This window comes from Bombina bombina, chromosome 9 (assembly GCF_027579735.1).
Source record: "Bombina bombina isolate aBomBom1 chromosome 9, aBomBom1.pri, whole genome shotgun sequence".
Taxonomy (NCBI): domain Eukaryota; kingdom Metazoa; phylum Chordata; class Amphibia; order Anura; family Bombinatoridae; genus Bombina; species Bombina bombina.
The window spans coordinates 87,053,125-87,077,157 of record NC_069507.1 but is presented as its reverse complement, the minus strand read 5'-3'; the positions used below and the strand labels follow the sequence as shown (position 1 = coordinate 87,077,157).

Here is a 24,033-nt window from a genome sequence, read left to right as displayed (position 1 = left end):
CGCCATGCGTATTTTCAAGTGGTTCACTTTAACCTGCTTCATATTTTCAAGCATATTCAAAAAGTAATGCAGGTAATATGTGCGGCAGTATATATGCGCCAACTGCATAACATTTTCTAGTGGCACTTAAAAAATACTTGAAAAATACAAGCAGATGCTTTTTAAATATGGCTGCCTGAAGCATGAAATATTGCAGCTGCATATATTTTCCTGCAACATTTAAAGTATCGGCCGATGAGCTGTGTGTATCAGCCTGGACTGCTTGAATTTGTTAGGCAGATTTTTCTCTGGTTGCAAATTTGATTGACTTTGAAAATGGGCGAAAGTTTTTATCAGCAATCAAAGGACTATTATAATAATTACAAAAAACATGCGCTCATTTTTTAGAGCATGTAATTGTATCACTGTCATCCCTTTGCGGGGGTTAAACACATACATAAAGTACTGCTCAGAAGCCACAGAGAACTGATGGTTCTGAGTACAAACTGAAACTCACTAATGCAGCAGCTGATTGCTGATTGGCACAACGGTAGTTTCTATTCAAGACCAACAGTTCTCCTCAGCACTGCTTTAACTATGTGTTTAACCCATTTGCAAGTTTTATTAAATACACACCGTTGCAGGGTTGGTACTATAAAATTACATGCTATAATGAAGAAGAGCATGACAATTTTTTCACTATAATAGCAATCCCAAAATAAAATAATATTTGTAGGAAAAATATAACATTAAAACATTCAGCTAAAAATTGCAGGAAAATTAGCAAAATGAATAGAGGACATATAATGTTCTAATGTTTATAATTAAATAAACATTTTGAGTTCAGTGTTCTTTTAAAAAGTGATATTTCTTGGACTGCCTAAATGCATACTTAGCACAGACTATAATGGGGCTACAAAAATAAATAATATAAATAACTCAGACAGAGCTGACTTTATTTTTAAAATGATTTTTATAGAAATCATAGATTTTGCACTACAAAATGGCCTGCAATTCTTAAAGGACAACTCAATGCAGTAGAATTATATAATTAACACGTGCATAATAAAAAGACAATGCAATAACACCTACTCTGGATTTCAAATAAGCAGTACATTTTATCCTGACAAATGTATTTCATTTATTTCTCCCATTTTCATGTGACAGCCAATCACAGACTAGTATACCTATACCTTGTGAGCTTGTGCACATGCTCAGTAGGATCTTGTTCCCCAGAAAGTGTGATTATAAAAAGACTGTGCAATATTTGATAATGGAGGTAAATTGGAAAGTGTCTTTAAACTGCTTCTCTGTCTGAATCATAAAAGTTTATTTTGACTTGAGTGTCTCTTTAATGCATTGTCTGTTACATGCCAGATGGGGAGTAATACACATAATAGTAATTTGTCCTTTGAACTTTTGTTGCTGGAAACCCAATCTCACAGAAGCAAAGAGGGAAGTCACTGACTTGTACACTGATAAGTAATGAGTAACTGTCAAGGATTTCCTGCTGTGGCACAAGCAAAACAATAAGCAAAGCTGTGTTTGTACTGACACCGATCTGTAGCGTTTGCCTGTGTGGCTATATCTCTTAGCGTTTTCACCTGTTGGATTAAAGGGACAGTAAAGTCAAAATTAAAGTTTCATGATTCAGATAAAGCAAAACTTCCATTATCAGAACATGCACGCTCTATTTATATGCACAGTTTCTGAGGCTCAGGCTCCTACTGAGCATGTGCAAAATTGTACTGTATATACATATATACATTTTGTGATTGGCTGATGGATGTCACATGATACAGGGGAAGGGAAAATTGGATTAACTTTGAAATTTGCATTTTTAGTGTGTATTTGTCAATTTTTCAATTCTACTGGTCCTTTAAACTTTCATGATTCAGATTCATGCATCTTAAACCACTTTTCCATTTACTTCTATCAATTTCCTTTATTCTTTTGGTTTTCTTTGTTGAAAGGTAAACTCTAGGTAGGCTCAGGAGCAACAGTACAATATTGGGAGCTAGCTGAACACATCTGGTGAGCCAAGGAGAAAAGGCATATACAGTATGTGCAGCCAACAATCGCCAGCAATACATTGCTACTTCTGAGCCTACCTAGGTATGCTCCTCAACAAAGGATACCAAAATAATGACGCAAATTAGATGGTAGAAGTAAATTGGAATATTGTTAAAATGGCATGCTTTATCTGAATCATTAAAGGGACAGTCTAGTCCAAAATAAACTTTCATGATTCAGATAGAGAATGTAATTTTAAACAATTTTCAAATTTACTTTTATCACCAAATTTTGCTTTGTTCTCTTGGTATTTTTTAGTTGAAAGCTAAACCTAGGAGGTTCCTAGGCTAATTTCTAAGCCCTTGAAGGCCGCCTCTTCTCTCAGGGAATTTTGATAGTTTTTTACCACTAGAGGGTGTGAGTTCATGTGTGTCATATAGATAACACTGTGCTGAAGCACGTGGAGTTCAGGTGAGCCACCTCTGATTGGCTAAAATGGATGTCTGTCAAAAGAACTGAAATAAGGGGGCAGTTTGCAGAAGATTAGATACAAGGTAATAACAGAGGAAAAAAGTGTATTTATATAACTGTGTTGGTTATGCAAAACTAGGGAATGGGTAATAAAGGGATTATCTATCTTTTTAAACAATAAAAATTCTGGTGTAGACTGTCCCTTTAACGTTTAGTTTGGACTTTACTGTCATTTTAAAGTGACAGTTTACACTAAAGTTTTTTTCTTCTTCAATTTGTTCCCAATAATCTATTTTACCTGCTGGAGTGTATTAAATTGTTAAGAAATAGCTCCTTTACCTTTATATCAGCATTTGAAATAGCTGGTTTGTCTGTGATATTCTAAATAATCCATAGAATATATCTATATATTTTACAGTATGTTTAACATTTGAAAATATTTTTTTTTAATTTTTTTTTATATGTAATATTTCAACAACGCGCCTTAAGATCACTACGTTTTCATGTGTGCTAGCCCGACCATGTTAAAATCTAAATCGCGAAACACAATGCGCAAAACGCATATTTTATATTTCTTCACATAATAACAAAATAATGTACTTTTTATTCTTTAATATATATTTCTATATATATCTAATACTGTTCATGTAAAATACATATCTATACCTATATATCTATTGGAATAGATATACAGGTATAGGTATCTACAGATATATATATAGAAATATATATTTAAGAATATTTTCTCCTATGTGAAAAACATTGGAATGTAAAATATTAAAGGGACACTGAACCCAAAATTTTTCAGAGCATGAAATTTTAAGCAACTTTCTAATTTACTCCTATTATCAATTTTTCTTCGTTCTCTTGCTATATTTATTTGAAAAAGAAAGGCATCTAAGTTTTTTTTTTTGGTTCAGCCTCTGGACAGCACTTTTTTATTGGTGGATGAATTTATCCACAAATCAGCAAGAACAACCCAGGTTGTTCACCAAAAATAGGCCAGCATCTAAACTTACATTCTTGCATTTCAAATAAACGGCTAGATTACGAGTTTTGTGTTATGGGGGAAAAAGCAGCGTTATGGCTCTTTTTCACTACCGCTGGTATTACGAGTCTTGCAGGTATTCTGTACCGCACACTTTTTTGTCCGTAACGCAACGTAACGTAACTACCGCAACTTTCAAAAAGTCCTTTTTTAATGGGACTTCCATAGTGCCGGTATTAGGAGTTTGCCTTTCCGGTCAAAAAGTGAGCGGTACAGCCCATAACTACAAGATCTGTACCGCCACCTGAAAGCTGTAGCATAAAACTCATAACTAAAGTGCTAAAAAGTACACTAACACCCATAAACTACCTATTAACCCCTAAACCGAGGCCCTCCCGCATTGCAAATAATGAAATAAATTATTAACCCCAAATCTGCCGCTCCGGACATCACCGCCACTATAATAAACATATTAACCCCTAAACCGCCGCACTCCCGCATCGCAAACACTAGTTAAATATTATTAACCTGCTGTCCCTAACATCGCCGCAACCTACATTACTGTTATTAACCCCTAATCTGCTGCCCCAAAATCACTGACACTATACTAAAGTTATTAACCCCTAAACCTAACCCTAAGTCTAACCCTAACACCCACTAACTTTAATATAATTAAAATAAATCTAAATAAAAATGACTATCATTAACTAAATAATTCATATTTAAAACTAAATACCTATAAAATAAACCCTAAGCTAGCTACAATATAACTAATAGTTACATTGTAGCTATCTTAGGTTTTATTTTTATGTCACAGCTAAGTTTGTATTTGTTTTAACTAGGTAGAATAGTTAGTAAATAGTTATTAACTATTTACTAGCTACCTAGTTAAAATAAATACAAATTTACCTGTAAAATAAAAGCTAACCTGAGTTACACTAACACCTAACATTAAACTACAATTAAATAAATTACATTAATTAAATTAACTAAATTAACTAAATTACAAAAACAAACACTAAGTTGCACAAAATAAAAAAGAAATGATCAAATATTTAAACTAATTACACCTAATCTAATAGCCCTATCAAAATAAAAAAGCCCCCCAAAATAAAAAAAACCCTAGCCTAAACTAAACTGCCAATAGCCCTTAAAAGGGCCTTTTGCGGGGCATTGCCCCAAATAAATCGGCTCTTTTACCTGTAAAAAAAAATACAAACAACCCCCCAACAGTAAAAACCACCACCCACACAACCAACCCCCCCAAATAAAAACCCATCTAAAAAACCTAAGCTCCCCATTGCCCTGAAAAGGGCATTTGGATGGGCATTGCCCTTAAAAGGGCATTTATCTCTTTTTCCGCCCTAACCCTAATCTAAAAATAAAACCCACCCAATAAACCCTTAATAAAACCTAACACTAACCCCCGAAGATCCACTTACAGTTTTTGAAGACCCGACATCCATCCTCAACTGTGAAATAAAAATAAAACCTAAGATAGCTACAACTATTAGTTATATTGTAGCTATCTTAGGATTTATTTTACAGGTAAGTATTTTGTTTTAAAACAAGATAGAACACAGAGCGCAACCCACTCTAAGTGTAAAATAATTTAATATCAAACAATAAAACAACGTGTAAATCGCACGTACAGTGTTACAAAATAAACAGGCACAATAAAACCAATCCCAGATTGTATCACCAAATGTCAGGGGTGTGATGTCCGTCACCTCGTAGCTCACAATCCCCAAAACGGCTTCCGGATCGCCGTGTGAGAATTCAGCTTGTGCCGAGGGATACTCCAAATGGCATTGATAACAGAGAAGCTGGGAGAAGTTCCTTTTGTGCCGCCTCGACGCGTTTCCTCAGAACAATATCAAAAATGGACATTCACATTTTTGATGAACAGTCAGAAATGGATTTACTTCTTCATCTGTTGATGTTTTGATTTATCCAAATTGGAGGTAGAAGGCAGATTCAGGAAGCTGCTGCAAGTCATGAATAGAAAATTGCACTTAATTTTTTTTTTTTTCTCTGTATAGATTTGACAGGTTCTGAAAGCTGAAAACTTTAGTTTATGTGACACTGATTCGCAAATCAGCAAATCAGTGTCACATAAACTAAAGTTTTCAGCTTTCAGAACCTGTCAAATCTATACAGAGAAAAAAAAATGAAGTGCAATTTTCTATTCATGACTTGCAGCAGCTTCCTGAATCTGCCTTCTACCTCCAATTTGGATAAATCAAAACATCAACAGATGAAGAAGTAAATCCATTTCTGACTGTTCATCAAAAATGTGAATGTCCATTTTTGATATTGTTCTGAGGAAACGCGTCGAGGCGGCACAAAAGGAACTTCTCCCAGCTTCTCTGTTATCAATGCCATTTGGAGTATCCCTCGGCACAAGCTGAATTCTCACACGGCGATCCGGAAGCCGTTTTGGGGATTGTGAGCTACGAGGTGACGGACATCACACCCCTGACATTTGGTGATACAATCTGGGATTGGTTTTATTGTGCCTGTTTATTTTGTAACACTGTACGTGCGATTTACACGTTGTTTTATTGTTTGATATTAAATGATTTTACACTTAGAGTGGGTTGCGCTCTGTATTCTATCTTGTTTTCCAGCCACTTCCTAAGACCAGGACCGCAGCCCTGTGTCATCACTTGGAGCGACACCCACCATCCACAACACTATTGGGAAGTATTGTTATCTTCTCGTTACCTATCCTACGAATAGTGATTTGAGTTTTGTAATAACAGCAAATTGTTAATTTTTTTGTATAGGACCATTACTCTGTCCCAATATTTATTGTATCTTATTATAAACTATATCTCGACTGATATACCTCAATATATATTGCTTCACTTATCAGGCAATTTCCATCTAGACTATATACATAGTTTCTCCTTTTTGGTACATAATTAGCCTGTTATAGAGAAGCGCTGCTAATTTGGGTTTCACCTATTTCTGTTTGTATTAAGTATTTTGTTTTAAATAGGAATTATTTAGTTAATGATAGTAAGTTTTATTTAGATTTATTTTAATTATGTTGAAGTTAGTGGGTGTTAGGGTTAGGGTTCGACTAACTATTAGTTATATTGTAGCTAGCTTAGGGTTTATTTTATAGGTATTTAGTTTTAAATATGAATTATTTAGTTAATGATAGTAATTTTTATTTAGATTTATTTTAATTATATTAAAGTTAGTGGGTGTTAGGGTTAGACATAGGGTTAGGTTTAGGGGTTAATAACTTTAGTATAGTGGCAGCGACGCTGGGGGTGGCAGATTAGGGGTTAATAAGTGTAGGTAGGTGGCGGCGACGTTGGGGGCGGCAGATTAGGGGTTAATAAGTGTAGGTAGGTGGCGGCGATGTCGGGGGCGGCAGATTAGGGGTTAATAAGTGTAGGTAGGTGTCAGCTATGTCGGGGACGGCAGATTAGGGGTTAATAAGTGTAATGTAGGTGTTGACAATGTCGGGGGCGGCAGATTAGGGGTGTTTAGACTGGGTTTATGTTAGGGTGTTAGGTGTAAACATAACTTTTTATTTCCCCATAGGAATCAATGGGGCTGCGTTACGGAGCTTTACGCTCCTTTATTGCAGGTGTTAGGCTTTTTTTTCAGATGGCTCTCCCCATTGATGTCTATGGGGAAATCGTGCACGAGCACGTAAAACCAGCTCAAAGCACGCTGGTATTGGAGAGCGGTATGGAGCTCAATTTTGCTTTACGCTGCAATATTGCCTGCTGACGCCGAGGTTTTGCAAACCTGTAATAGCAGCACTATAGGGAGGTGAGCGGTGACAATAACTTGCAAGTTATCACCGCATCGCTCATAACGCAAAACTCGTAATCTAGCCGAAAGATACCAAGCGAATGAAGAAAAGTTGATAATAGGAGTAAATTAGAAAGTTGCTTAAAATGTTATGCTCTATCTGAATCACGAAAGAAAACATTTGGGTTCAGTGTCCCTTTAATATTTCATGTCGGGCTTAGCGCTCTAGAATATACACGGTCAGGTTAGTGCGCTAGTGTGTGTGTTTTTTTTTAATGTTTTCAAGCTCCAGTGACTTCTATGGGAGAAGATACTGTGGTCACGATACTTTTTACTTTCAACTTGTAATACGAGCGCAACCAGACGTGCAAAAAGTCTTTGTCTAGCAAAGTTAACGTGCGAGCTGGAGCACTAAATAGCGCTACACTTGTTATCTAGCCCCTTATGTCCAATGGCTGCTCTAATCCTCTAATCTATCAAAACTTCACTTGATCACATTTGTGTGTGTGTATATATGTATATATATATATATATATATATATATATATATATATATATATATATATATATATATATATATATATATATATATATATATATATAAAAAAAGGGACTGAACTCTCTGGATTTCTCAAAAAAATAATAAAATTTATTATAACATGGTGATGTTTCGGGGGTCCGAAAACCCCATCCTCAGCACAGCCATATATATATTCAGCACAACTGGGGAATTGCAGATTTATCTCTTAATGACCAACCTTATCAAGCTCATTGTTCCTTACAAAATGTGACTGTTTAATGGGAAAGGTGCCAATGTATTGCTGTTGCTAAATAAATCTAGGTCACTCTTTCCCAAACTGAATTTATGATTTGCCAAAATAAACTAACATGATATAGCCTGTGCTTTTCAATTAACAAAAAGATTAATTGTTACATTTTCCCAGGATGGCTAATTGCAACGGGTCTTTAAGGCAATGTGAGTTGTTATTGTAAATGTGTCCTCCTTTAACCCTAGAACAGCAAAAGTATTGGTTATTAATAGCTACCGGTTAAGAGCAGTGCTACTTGTTTACTTCTAAGTAAAAGGACAACCTGTTTTATACTCTTCATAACATAAAGCTTTATTTATATATGATAAATGGTTAAAAGAAACAAAAACTGTAAAAACTTATAATAGATAAAACCTTTTTATTTTAGATGACAGATATTTTAGTTATACACAACAGATCATTGTATAGCATAGCCGTACATTTTTTTTTTTTACAGAAAATGTTTTACATTGGAGCATGGGATTCTGGGTAAGGATATGCAAATGAACTCCACAATGCCCGTGTTGTATACATTTTAAATTTCTTTCCTAAGACATGGATAGTCCACAATATCATTCCAATTCCTAGTGAGAATATCACTCCTGACCAGCAGGAGGAGGCAAAGAGCAGCACAGCAAAGCTGTTAAAGTGATGGTAAACTCTCCCCTTTTTAAAATCAGATCTGGAATGTAAGCGCTATTTTAGATGGAGTTTAATTCATTAGCTGTAATGAAGATGCAGTATAACCTGCTTTTTAATATAGATATGAAATTCAAATACTGCATGCTCCTCCGCCCACTTCAAAAGTAAAATTTTCTGTGAGCTAACAGATTGAATTGTTGTCCAATCAGCGCTCTCCCCATATGGCACTTTTGTTGTAGCTAGAGCATTGATTGGAGAGTAATTCAATCATTTAGCTGACAGGAAAATTGACTTTTGAAGTGGGTGGTGTATTGTGGGGTATTTGAATTTCATATCTATATTAATAACTAAGTTATAGCGCATCTTCATTGCACATAATGAATAAAACGCCATCTAAAATAGCGCTTACATTCCAGATCTGATTTTAAAAAGGGGAGAGTTTACCATCACTTTAAGTGTCACTCCCCTACCCATAATCCCCAGTCATTCTCTTTGCCCCTATCAATGGAAGAGGTGAAGTTTAGTGTCTGAAGGAATGAATTCCTTTTTTGGTTACTGTTATTGTTTTTTTTTGGGTTTTTTTTTATGCTGTACATAATTATGTTTTTAAATTAAAGATTACCTTTAGAATAATATGCAGATTTTCTTTTTTATTATATTAGTTTAAATATTGAAAAAATAAAGAGTAATGTTTTAGTGCCATAAAATAACCAGCTTTATCATGTTGTAAGCTAGGTTAAAAAGCCTGTTATCCTTACCTTAGCTTCGGTGATAAGGCTAGTTATGGCAGTTGTAAATAAGTTACTAGAATAAACATGTCATAGTCACTTTAATACTCTGTACATAACTACTCTGGTGGCGGTTTTCAAACAAAATTAGATTGTTTTTCAGGGAAGTACACATCTTAAAACTATGCTGGTCCAGATTACAAGTGGTGTGCTATTTAACACTGCCAGAAGTAAAGATTTTGCGTGCTGGTTAGCGCATGTATTACAAGTTGGAAGTAGGACTTTGGATTTTACTACTGCTCTAACTTCTCCCTATAGACTTTAACCCTTTGAGTGCTAAACTGTTTTAAGTTATTATTTTTATTTATTTTTTAATAATTTTTTTTCAACTTTTTTTTCCAGATCCCAAGACTTACACTGTTAGAAAGGTTAGGTGATCACTTGGGGGTCTGTAGCTGCTTAGATGCCTGAGATACAGGCTTCTAAGCAGCATGCCCCCTGCTCCTTTCTTTAACATTGTGAGTTGCACAGTGACGTCATCACATCATAACGTGATGCCCCGGCGATGCCAGTCACTATGCAGGCCCGTTTGCCGGGGTAGGAGTGGGTGGGAGCCCATAGATCTTCCACAAGGCGGAGAGTACTACCGACAGCTCTGACCCTTCGTTAGCACCAGAGTGGGAAACTCTGCGACGGCTCAGAGGCATTGTTAGAACTCAAGGGGTTAATGGAGAGTGCAGAAGAAAAAAAGCTAACGCATCACTAGCGCGTTAACCTGACAGGAGTTATTAATATTTAATTAAGCACAAAGGGCTAGATTATAAATTGAGCTCAAAATATTGCTTCAGCAAAAGCGATATGAGCACACCCTAGTATTACAAGTGAGGTGCAATGTGAACGCGATCTCTTAAATAACTCCACGTACGTGAGCACAGTGTTATCTATATGAAACATATGAACTAACGCCCTCTAGCTGTGAAAAACTGTCAAATGGATTCAGATAAGATGCGGCCATCAAGGGCTTAGAAATTAGCATATGAGCCTACCTAGGTTTAACTTTCAACTAAGAATACCAAGGAACAACATAATTTATGTAAGAACTTACCTGATAAATTCATTTCTTTCATATTAACAAGAGTCCATGAGCTAGTGACGTATGGGATATACATTCCTACCAGGAGGGGCAAAGTTTCCCAAACCTTAAAATGCCTATAAATACACCCCTCACCACACCCACAAATCAGTTTAACGAATAGCCAAGAAGTGGGGTGATAAGAAAAAAAGTGCGAAGCATATAAAATAAGGAATTGGAATAATTGTGCTTTATACAAAAAAATCATAACCACCACAAAAAAGGGTGGGCCTCATGGACTCTTGTTAATATGAAAGAAATGAATTTATCAGGTAAGTTCTTACATAAATTATGTTTTCTTTCATGTAATTAACAAGAGTCCATGAGCTAGTGACGTATGGGATAATGACTACCCAAGATGTGGATCTTTCCACACAAGAGTCACTAGAGAGGGAGGGATAAATAAAGACAGCCAATTCCTGCTGAAAATAATCCACACCCAAAATAAAGTTTAACAAAAAACATAAGCAGAAGATTCAAACTGAAACCGCTGCCTGAAGAACTTTTCTACCAAAAACTGCTTCAGAAGAAGAAAATACATCAAAATGGTAGAATTTAGTAAAAGTATGCAAAGAGGACCAAGTTGCTGCTTTGCAGATCTGGTCAACCGAAGCTTCATTCCTAAACGCCCAGGAAGTAGAAACTGACCTAGTAGAATGAGCTGTAATTCTTTGAGGCGGAATTTTACCCGACTCAACATAGGCAAGATGAATTAAAGATTTCAACCAAGATGCCAAAGAAATGGCAGAAGCTTTCTGGCCTTTCCTAGAACCGGAAAAGATAACAAATAAACTAGAAGTCTTACGGAAAGATTTCGTAGCTTCAACATAATATTTCAAAGCTCTAACAACATCCAAAGAATGCAATGATTTCTCCTTAGAATTCTTAGGATTAGGACATAATGAAGGAACCACAATTTCTCTACTAATGTTGTTGGAATTCACAACTTTAGGTAAAAATTCAAAAGAAGTTCGCAACACCGCCTTATCCTGATGAAAAATCAGAAAAGGAGACTCACACGAAAGAGCAGATAATTCAGAAACTCTTCTAGCAGAAGAGATGGCCAAAAGGAACAAAACTTTCCAAGAAAGTAATTTAATGTCCAATGAATGCATAGGTTCAAACGGAGGAGCTTGAAGAGCTCCCAAAACCAAATTCAAACTCCATGGAGGAGAAATTGACTTAATGACAGGTTTTATACGAACCAAAGCTTGTACAAAACAATGAATATCAGGAAGAATAGCAATCTTTCTGTGAAAAAGAACAGAAAGAGCGGAGATTTGTCCTTTCAAAGAACTCGCGGACAAACCCTTATCTAAACCATCCTGAAGAAACTGTAAAATTCTCGGTATTCTAAAAGAATGCCAAGAAAAATGATGAGAAAGACACCAAGAAATATAAGTCTTCCAGACTCTATAATATATCTCTCGAGATACAGATTTACGAGCCTGTAACATAGTATTAATCACGGAGTCAGAGAAACCTCTATGACCAAGAATCAAGCGTTCAATCTCCATACCTTTAAATTTAAGGATTTCAGATCCGGATGGAAAAAAGGACCTTGAGACAGAAGGTCTGGTCTTAACGGAAGAGTCCATGGTTGGCAAGATGTCATCCGGACAAGATCCGCATACCAAAACCTGTGAGGCCATGCCGGAGCTATTAGCAGAACAAACGAGCATTCCCTCAGAATCTTGGAGATTACTCTTGGAAGAAGAACTAGAGGCGGAAAGATATAGGCAGGATGATACTTCCAAGGAAGTGATAATGCATCCACTGCCTCCGCCTGAGGATCCCGGGATCTGGACAGATACCTGGGAAGTTTCTTGTTTAGATGAGAGGCCATCAGATCTATCTCTGGGAGCCCCCACATTTGAACAATCTGAAGAAATACCTCTGGGTGAAGAGACCATTCGCCCGGATGCAACGTTTGGCGACTGAGATAATCCGCTTCCCAATTGTCTACACCTGGGATATGAACCGCAGAGATTAGACAGGAGCTGGATTCCGCCCAAACCAAAATTCGAGATACTTCTTTCATAGCCAGAGGACTGTGAGTCCCTCCTTGATGATTGATGTATGCCACAGTTGTGACATTGTCTGTCTGAAAACAAATGAACGATTCTCTCTTCAGAAGAGGCCAAAACTGAAGAGCTCTGAAAACTGCACGGAGTTCCAAGATATTGATCGGTAATCTCACCTCCTGAGATTCCCAAACTCCTTGTGCCGTCAGAGATCCCCACACAGCTCCCCAACCTGTGAGACTTGCATCTGTTGAAATTACAGTCCAGGTCGGAAGAACAAAAGAAGCCCCCTGAATTAAACGATGGTGATCTGTCCACCACGTTAGAGAGTGCCGAACAATCGGTTTTAAAGATATTAATTGATATATCTTCGTGTAATCCCTGCACCATTGGTTCAGCATACAGAGCTGAAGAGGTCGCATGTGAAAACGAGCAAAGGGGATCGCGTCCGATGCAGCAGTCATAAGACCTAGAATTTCCATGCATAAGGCTACCGAAGGGAATGATTGAGACTGAAGGTTTCGACAGGCTGTAATCAATTTTAGACGTCTCTTGTCTGTTAAAGACAAAGTCATGGACACTGAATCTATCTGGAAACCCAGAAAGGTTACCCTTGTTTGAGGAATCAAAGAACTTTTTGGTAAATTGATCCTCCAACCATGATCTTGAAGAAACAACACAAGTCGATTCGTATGAGACTCTGCTAAATGTAAAGACGGAGCAAGTACCAAGATATCGTCCAAATAAGGAAATACCACAATACCCTGTTCTCTGATTACAGACAGAAGGGCACCGAGAATCTTTGTGAAAATTCTTGGAGCTGTAGCAAGGCCAAACGGTAGAGCCACAAATTGGTAATGCTTGTCTAGAAAAGAGAATCTCAGGAACTGATAATGATCTGGATGAATCGGAATATGCAGATATGCATCCTGTAAATCTATTGTGGACATATAATTCCCTTGCTGAACAAAAGGCAATATAGTCCTTACAGTTACCATCTTGAACGTTGGTATCCTTACATAACGATTCAATAATTTTAGATCCAGAACTGGTCTGAAGGAATTCTCCTTCTTTGGTACAATGAAGAGATTTGAATAAAACCCCATCCCCTGTTCCGGAACTGGAACTGGCATAATTACTCCAGCCAACTCTAGATCTGAAACACAATTCAGAAATGCTTGAGCTTTCACTGGATTTACTGGGACATGGGAAAGAAAAAATCTCTTTGCAGGAGGTCTCATCTTGAAACCAATTCTGTACCCTTCTGAAACAATGTTCTGAATCCAAAGATTGTGAACAGAACTGATCCAAATTTCTTTGAAAAAACGTAACCTGCCCCCTACCAGCTGAACTGGAATGAGGGCCGTACCTTCATGTGAACTTAGAAGCAGGCTTTGCCTTTCTAGCAGGCTTGGATTTATTCCAGACTGGAGATGGTTTCCAAACTGAAACTGCTCCTGAGGACGAAGGATCAGGCTTTTGTTCTTTGTTGAAACGAAAGGAACGAAAACGATTGTTAGCCCTGTTTTTACCTTTAGACTTTTTATCCTGTGGTAAAAAAGTTCCTTTCCCACCAGTAACAGTTGAAATAATAGAATCCAACTGAGAACCAAATAATTTATTTCCCTGGAAAGAAATGGAAAGTAGAGTTGATTTAGAAGCCATATCAGCATTCCAAGTCTTAAGCCATAAAGCTCTTCTGGCTAAGATAGCCAGAGACATAAATCTAACATCAACTCTAATAATATCAAAAATGGCATCACAGATGAAATTATTAGCATGCTGGAGAAGAATAATAATATCATGAGAATCACGATTTGTTACTTGTTGCGCTAGAGTTTCCAACCAAAAAGTTGAAGCTGCAGCAACATCAGCCAATGATATAGCAGGTCTAAGAAGATTACCTGAACATAGATAAGCTTTTCTTAGAAAAGATTCAATTTTTCTATCTAAAGGATCCTTAAACGAGGTACCATCTGATGTAGGAATGGTAGTACGTTTAGCAAGGGTAGAAATAGCCCCATCAACTTTAGGGATTTTGTCCCAAAATTCTAATCTGTCAGGCGGAACAGGATATAATTGCTTAAAACGTTTAGAAGGAGTAAATGAATTACCCAATCTATCCCATTCCTTAGCAATTACTGCAGAAATAGCATTAGGAACAGGAAAGACTTCTGGAATAACCGCAGGAGCTTTAAAAACCTTATCCAAACGTATAGAATTAGTATCAAGAGGACTAGAATCCTCTATTTCTAAAGCAATTAGTACTTCTTTAAGTAAAGAGCGAATAAATTCCATCTTAAATAAATATGAAGATTTATCAGCATCAATCTCTGACACAGAATCCTCTGAACCAGAAGAGTCCAAAGAATCAGAATGATGGTGTTCATTTAAAAATTCATCTGTAGAGAGAGAAGATTTAAAAGACTTTTTACGTTTACTAGAAGGAGAAATAACAGACAAAGCCTTCTTTATGGATTCAGAAACAAAATCTCTTATGTTATCAGGAACATTCTGCACCTTAGATGTTGAGGGAACTGCAACAGGCAATGGTACATCACTAAAGGAAATATTATCTGCATTAACAAGTTTGTCATGACATTTAATACAAACAACAGCTGGAGGAATAGCTACCAAAAGTTTACAGCAGATACACTTAGCTTTGGTAGATCCAGCAGGCAGAGGTTTTCCTGTAGTATCTTCTGGCTCAGATGCAACGTGAGACATCTTGCAATATGTAAGAGAAAAAACAACATATAAAGCAAAATAGATCAAATTCCTTATAAGACAGTTTCAGGAATGGGAAAAAAATGCCAAACATCAAGCTTCTAGCAACCAGAAGCAAATGAAAAATGAGACTGAAATAATGTGGAGACAAAAGCGACGCCCATATTTTTTGGCGCCAAATAAGACGCCCACATTATTTGGCGCCTAAATGCTTTTGGCGCCAAAAATGACGCCACATCCGGAACGCCGACATTTTTGGCGCAAAATAACGTCAAAAAATGACGCAACTTCCGGCGACACGTATGACGCCGGAAACGGAATGAATTTTTGCGCCAAAAAAGTCCGCGCCAAGAATGACGCAATAAAATAAAGCATTTTCAGCCCCCGCGAGCCTAACAGCCCACAGGGAAAAAAGTCAAATTTTTGAGGTAAGAAAAATATGATAATTAAAGCATAATCCCAAATATGAAACTGACTGTCTGGAAATAAGGAAAGTTGAACATTCTGAGTCAAGGCAAATAAATGTTTGAATACATATATTTAGAACTTTATAAATAAAGTGCCCAACCATAGCTTAGAGTGTCACAGAAAATAAGACTTACTTACCCCAGGACACTCATCTACATGTTTGTAGAAAGCCAAACCAGTACTGAAACGAGAATCAGTAGAGGAAATGGTAAATATAAGAGTATATCGTCGATCTGAAAAGGGAGGTAAGAGATGAATCTCTACGACCGATAACAGAGAACCTTATGAAATAGACCCCGTAGAAGGAGATCACTGCATTCAATAGGCAATACTCTCTTCACATCCCTCTGACATTCACTGCACGCTGAGAGGAAAACCGGGCTCCAACTTGCTGCGGAGCGCATATCAACGTAGAATCTAGCACAAACTTACTTCACCACCTCCCTTGGAGGCAAAGTTTGTAAAACTGATTTGTGGGTGTGGTGAGGGGTGTATTTATAGGCATTTTAAGGTTTGGGAAACTTTGCCCCTCCTGGTAGGAATGTATATCCCATACGTCACTAGCTCATGGACTCTTGTTAATTACATGAAAGAAAAAGCAAATTTGATGATAAAAGTCAATTTAAAAGTTGTTTAAAAGTACATGGCCTATCTGAATCATGAAAGTTTAATTTGGACTTTACTATCCCTTTAAATTGCATGCTCTATCTGAATCAAGAAAGTTTAATTTGGACTTTACTATCCCTTTAAATTGCATGCACTATCTGAATCAAGAAAGTTTAATTTGGGCTTTCATCCCCTTCAAAGCTGCCTATGTGTAAAGTGTATTTAAATGCATTTACAGATGAAGGCTTTTTTTTATAAGGTAAAGCTTGAGTAAGAATTATACACATACCATAACAGCTTTAATAACAAGGAATTAAAATAGCAAAACATTCTTGACTTTAGCTTCTTAAGATTTATATAAATCCCAAAAGAAATATCATTGTAATATTAAAAGACTGTACTGCAGCACGTACTTGGTGGGTTCAGGAAAGGATGCACATAATGCAGTTTAGCCGGAATGAAGAAAACAACAGAGAAAAGGAATGATCCTACTCTATTGCTGTAATTATGTCCCTTCTTGCGAGCTCATCCTGTTTTAAAGGGATATGAAACCCAAACCTTTTCTTTTGTGATTCATTTTTTAAAAGTTTTAAATTTACTTAAAGGGACACTGAACCCAATTTGTTTTGTGTGATTCAGAAAGAGCATGCAATTTTAAGCAACTTTCTAATTTACTCCTATTATCAATTTTTCTTTGTTCTCTTGATATCTTTATTTGAAAAAGGCCTCTAAGCTTTTTTTTTTTTATTCAGGACTCTGGACAGCACTTTTTCATTTGTGGATGAATTTATCCACCAATCAGCAAGGACAACCCAGGTTGTTCACAAAAAATGGGCCGGCATCTAAACTTACATTTCAAATAAAGATACCAAGAGAATGAAGAAAATTTGATAATAGGAGTAAATTAGAAAGTTGCTTAAAATTCTATCTGAATCCCGAAAGAAACATTTTGGGTTCAGTGTCCCTTTAAAGGGACACTGAACCCAATTTTTTTTCGTGATTCAGATAGTGCATGCAATTTTAAGCAACTTTCTAATTTACACCTGTTATCAATTTTTCTTCGTTCTCTTGCTTTCTTTATTTGAAAAGGCAGGCATCTAAGCGATTTTTTTTTGGTTCAGTACCATGGAAAGCACCTTTTTGTTAGTGGATGAATTTATCCACCAATCAGCAAGAACAACCCAGTTTGTTCACCATAAATGGGTCGGCATCTAAACTTACATTCTTGCATTTCAAATAAAGATACCAAGAGAATGAAGACAATTTGATAATAGGAGTCAGTTAGAAAGTTGCTTAAAATTGCATGCTCTGAATCACAAAGGAAAACAATTTGGGTTCAGTGTCTCTTCAATTTATCAAATTTGCTTTGTTCCCATGGTATTCTGTGTTGAAGAGATACCTAGGTAGGCATCTGGAGCACTACATAGCAGGAAATAGTGCTGCCATATAGTGCTGAAGATATGTGCATGCTACCGAGCTTATGTCCCTGCTGTTGAACTAAAGATAGCAAGAGAATGAAGAAAAATTGATAATAGAAATAAATTAGAAAGTTGTTTAAAATTGCCTGCTCTATCTGAATCTTGAAGGACAAATTTTGGGTTTCATATCCCTTTAAAATACACCCCGTTCGCCCAAATGATTGTTAAAGGGGCATTAAACAGGCTGGCAACGTGAGTCATATGCACATCGAAATGAGATTACCAAAATCGTCTCAAATGCAAATCTTTTATATTTTATTTTTATATTCAATGACTCATTAGTGATCTTCTTTAACTATGAAGTACACCTATGCATACTGCTGATTTTGTACTTAACCCCATATTTTTCTTTCATGTTTCAGACAGAGCATACAGTTTTGAACAACTTTCTAATTTAATTCTATCACCTATTTTGCTTTCTTCTTTTTGTATCATTTGTTGAAAAGAATTCTTAGGTAGGCTCGGGAACAGCAATGCACTACTAGGAGCTAGCTGCTGATTGGTGGCTGCACTTACATGCCTTCTGTTATTGGCTTACCTGATCAGTTCAGCTAGCTTCCAGTAGTACTGCTCCTTTAAAGGGACATAAAACCCAAACATTTTCTTTCATGATTCAGATAGAGAATATCATTTTAAACAACATTCCAATTTACTTCTATTATCCAATTTGCTTCATTCTTTAGGTATCCTTTGTTGAAGAAATAGCAATGCACATGGGTGAGCCAATCACACGAGGCATAGATGTGCAGCAACCAATTAGCTGCTACTGAGCCTATTTATATATGCATTTCAACAAAGGATACCAAGAGAACGAAGCAAATTAGATAATAGAACTGAATTGGAAAGTTGTTTAAAATTGTATGCTCTTTCTAAATCATGAAAGAAAAAAAATGGTTTTCATGTCCTTTTAAGAAAGGATACCAAGAGAATGAAACTAATTTTATAATAGTGTTCAGTTTGTTTTTTATTCATTTTACTGTCCAGCTCAATACTGAACATATGCATACTACACAGGGTCACAGTATGCGCTGTATGTTTTATGCTCAGTAAAAGTTATCATTGATAAAGCGATCCATTTTTATTGTACACATGATTCCCATCAAAATTTTGGCTAGAATTCCCTTTAATATGGGCTCTATGGTTGAACAGATACAAGGATTATAGGTAATGATTAGACAGACCATGAGTTATTATGGTTTTTGTGTTACGATGGGTTTAGTTAATACATAATGAATTTACTCAGGACTAGTTTCTCATTGCAAAACTTCCAAGAACATCAGCATTATTATTGTTGACCAAAAAGTCAAATTCATGGAGATAAGCACATTATCATGCACTTTACAGAAATAAATGTGTTAGACTAACAGGAGATAATGATAATGACCCCAGTTTATGGAGTCTCTAGAAACTGGACATATGGTTGCATTTATATCCAGCTCATTGACTCATAAAAAATAATCTCCTACTTAAGTGGACTTTCAACTAATAATTCTCTTTCATGCATATGAAAGGGCAGCAATTAGGCATGATAAATATTTTTTTTCCATAAAAAAGTCAAGTTAAAACATTATTAATCTAGGAACTAGCAGGAAATGCACACTTGTGTACAAATAATACTTAAAGGGACACTGAACCTATTTTTTTTTTTCTTTCGTGATTCAGATAGAGCATGACATTTTAAGCAACTTTCTAATTTACTCCTATTATCAATTTTTCTTCGTTCTCTTGCTATCTTTATTTTAAAAGCAGGAATGTAAATCTTAGCAGCCAGCCCATTTTAGGTTCAGCACGACGAATAGCGCTTGCTTATTGGAGGCTTACATCTACCCACCAATAAGCAAGCATAACCCAGGTTCTCAACCAAAAATGGGCCAGCTCCTATGCATCACATTTCTGCTTTTTAAATAAAGATAGCAAGAGAACGAAGAAAACTTGATAATAGGAGTTAATTAGAAAGTTGCTTAAAATTTTATACTCTATCTGAATCACGAAAGAGAAAATTTGGGTTCAAATCTGCAATATACTTTTATTATTTATTTTGTCCCATTTTCCTGTAATTCCATTTTGAAATTGTGAGCTTTTCAGTTCCTGTTATAAATGGAAGTGCAAAACACTGTTATATTCTACACAGTCATTGGCTGCACACTCTAGTGACCTATTTATAACTGTCCCTAATTGGCCACAGCAGAGAAGGTAAACTAAGTTACAACATGGCAGCTCCCATTGTTTGTAGACACTAAAAATGTACACTTATTTTGCCAATATTTACACAGCTAATTAAACATTAAAAAATACATCTACTTGTTATTCTCAGACTAATCTTTTCTTTGAGTGCATCATTCTATCTACCATTTATTTAATGTTTAATGTCCCTTTAATGATCAGGTGTTAATTGGCTGATAAAGAGAGCCCCACAATTCTTGGTGCACAGGGACGACAGTCAAGGAAAAACAGATGCATAGAAAATATATCCATTTATCCAGGGTAGGCATTAAAGGGGACAGTCCAATCAAAATTATACTTTCATGATTCAGATAGGGCATGTCATTTTGAACAATTTTCCAATTTACTTTTATCATTACATTTGCTTTGTTCTCTTGGTATTTTTTGCTGAAGACTAAACCTAGGTAGGCTACATATGCTTATTTCTAAGCCCTCAAAGGCCGCCTCATCGCTTTTTGGTAAATGTTCACCAAGCCTTAAAAAACTCTCAGGTGGGTTGAATTATCACAGTATACACGTGAGCAGTAATAATATTGATATCTACAATATGTATATAGCAACTTTCTAATTTACTCCTTTTATCAAATTTTCTTTGTTCTCTTGGTATCTTTATTTGAAAATCAGGAATGTAAGCTTAGGAGCCGGTCCATTTTTGGTTCAGGACCTGGATAGCGCTTGCTGATTGGTGGCTAATCATGAAAGAAAAAATTTGGGTTTCATATCCCTTTAAGTGTCCTGTTTGTTGGATACATTTAATCAAAACGATTGAAATAGAACCTTGACATACCCTGTCTAACATCAAAACCATGAACTCTCGTCTATTTTAGGAACTGCTTCAGATAAGATTCCAACTCTTTATCAAATTTAAAATCAAAGTTTTCAAGTAGAGATGAGCTAATTTGTCAGCAGGACAGTAACAATGTCACAAGGACACAGCTCACCAATAGACTTATACACCAGTGCTACATTTACGTTTTTCACATGCACGTTTACTCATAAAAAGGACGTAAAACACTTTGCAATTGCAAGACTTTTCTTTTAAAGGGATAATATTAATAATACAATATTTTTTTATTTTCTGGTTCAGATAGAGCATGTCATTTGAAACAGCTTTTCAATTTACTTTTAACATCTAAATTGTTTTGATTTCTTGGTATCCTGTGTTGAAAAACATACATAGGTAGGCTCAGGAGATGCTGATAGAAGGCATATATGTGCAGCCACCTGTCATTGGCTCACCTAATGTGTTCATCTAGCTCCCAGTAGTAGGTAGGCTCAGGGAGCAACAATGCATTACTGGGAGCTAGCTGAACACATCTGGTGAGCCAAGCACAAGAGGCATGTATGTGCAACCAATAGATTGCTGCTCCTGAGCCATGGCCTTGCGCAAGTATATGTTCCTTCAACAAAGTATGCCAAGAAAATTCCAATAAAAATGCTATCCCTTCCAGACCAATCAACCAATGAGCATTAGCAGGAAGTACTTATCCTTATCAGCCACTAACCATTAGCTGGAAGTACTTATCCTTATCAGCCACTAATCATTAGCAGGAAGTACTTATCCTTATCAGCAAATGAGCATTATCAGGAAGTATTTATCCTTATCAGCCATTGAGCATTAGCATGAAGTACTTATCCTTATCAGCCATTGAGCATTAGCATGAAGTACTTATCCTTATCAGTCACTGAACATTAGCAGGAAGTACTTATCCTTATCAGTCACTGAACATTAGCATGAAGTACTTATCCTTATCAGCCACTAATCATTAGTAGGAAGTACTTATCCTTATCAGCCATTGAGCATTAGCATGAAGTACTTATCCTTATCAGTCACTGAACATTAGCAGGAAGTACTTATCCTTATCAGCCACTAAACATTAGCATGAAGTACTTATCCTTATCAGTCACTGAACATTAGCATGAAGTACTTATCCTTATCAGCCACTAATCATTAGCAGGAAGTACTTATCCTTATCAGCCACTAATCATTAGTAGGAAGTACTTATCCTTATCAGTCACTGAACATTAGCATGAAGTACTTATCCTTATCAGCCACTAATCATTAGCAGGAATTACTTATCCTTATCAGCCACTAAACATTAGCAGGAAGTACTTATCCTTATCAGCCATTGAGCATTAATAGGAAGTACTTATCCTTATCAGCCATTGAGCATTAGCATGAAGTACTTATCCTTATCAGCCATTGAGCATTAGCATGAAGTACTTATCCTTATCAGTCACTGAACATTAGCAGGAAGTACTTATCCTTATCAGTCACTGAACATTAGCAGGAAGTACTTATCCTTATCAGTCACTAAACATTAGCAGGAAGTGATTATCAGCCACTAAACATTAGCAGGAAGTAATTATCAGCCACTAAACATTAGCATGAAGTACTTATCCTTATCAGCCATTGAGCATTAGCATGAAGTACTTATCCTTATCAGCCACTAAACATTAGCAGGAAGTACTTATCCTTATCAGCCATTGAGCATTAGCATGAAGTACTTATCCTTATCAGCCATTGAGCATTAGCATGAAGTACTTATCCTTATCAGTCACTAAACATTAGCAGGAAGTGATTATCAGCCACTAAACATTAGCAGTAAGTAATTATCAGCCACTAAACATTAGCATGAAGTACTTATCCTTATCAGCCATTGAGCATTAGCATGAAGTACTTATCCTTATCAGCCATTGAGCATTAGCATGAAGTACTTATCCTTATCAGCCACTAAACATTAGCATGAAGTACTTATCCTTATCAGCCATTGAGCATTAGCATGAAGTACTTATCCTTATCAGCCACTAAACATTAGCAGGAAGTGATTATCAGCCACTAAACATTTGCATGAAGTACTTAGCCACTAAACATTAGCAGGAAGTGTTTATCAGCCACTAAACATTAGCAGGAAGTACTTATCCTTATCAGCCATTGAGCATTAGCATGAAGTACTTATCCTTATCAGCCATTGAGCATTAGCATGAAGTACTTATCCTTATCAGTCACTAAACATTAGCAGGAAGTGATTATCAGCCACTAAACATTAGCAGTAAGTAATTATCAGCCACTAAACATTAGCATGAAGTACTTATCCTTATCAGCCATTGAGCATTAGCATGAAGTACTTATCCTTATCAGCCATTGAGCATTAGCACGAAGTACTTATCCTTATCAACAATTGAGCATTAGCATGAAGTACTTATCCTTATCAGCCATTGAGCATTAGCATGAAAGTACTTATCCTTATCAGCCACTAAACATTAGCATGAAGTACTTATCCTTATCAGCCATTGAGCATTAGCATGAAGTACTTATCCTTATCAGCCACTAAACATTAGCAGGAAGTGATTATCAGCCACTAAACATTTGCATGACGTACTTAGCCACTAAACATTAGCAGGAAGTGTTTATCAGCCACTAAACATTAGCAGGAAGTGTTTATCAGCCACTAAACATTAGCAGGAAGTTCTTATCAGCCATTGAGCATTAGCAGGCAATACTTATCAGCCAAAGAGTATTAGCAGGAAATAATTATCCTTATCAGCCAAAGAGTGTTAGCAGGAAGTGCTTATCAGCCAATGATCATTAGTGCACAACTGATACAGCTTTACTAATTTAAATTAAAATGAAAATCATACTAGGTATGGGACAATATTATAATTATGGCTGCCCAGTAGTGTTCAAATAGTTTAAAGGGACATTGTACTTAAAAGTGTTCTATAAGGCTTTTAAAAGAGCACCCATACAATGTGCTCCTATTGCTCCATGGGTGGTGTGTGACATTCCTCAGCAGACCTGATAACAAAATAAACCGGGGAGGGGGGGCACAGAAGTGATAAAATTTGCATTCCACTTGTGAGTATGTTCACCATTATATCTTTTGGGTTCTGCAAAGTTTACAACTAATCTGCACTAGGAGGTGCCTTATGTTATCCCCCCTCCCCCCCCCCCCTATTTATTTGTA

At 36.4% G+C, this 24,033-nt stretch overlaps 1 protein-coding gene across 1 annotated transcript in view; it reads left to right on the top strand.

The window, feature by feature from the left end:
- SLC16A9 (solute carrier family 16 member 9) overlaps nucleotides 1-24,033 on the top strand; it is an 81,316-nt gene that overhangs the window by 47,780 nt on the left and 9,503 nt on the right. The gene's annotated exons all lie outside the window — the stretch shown is intronic.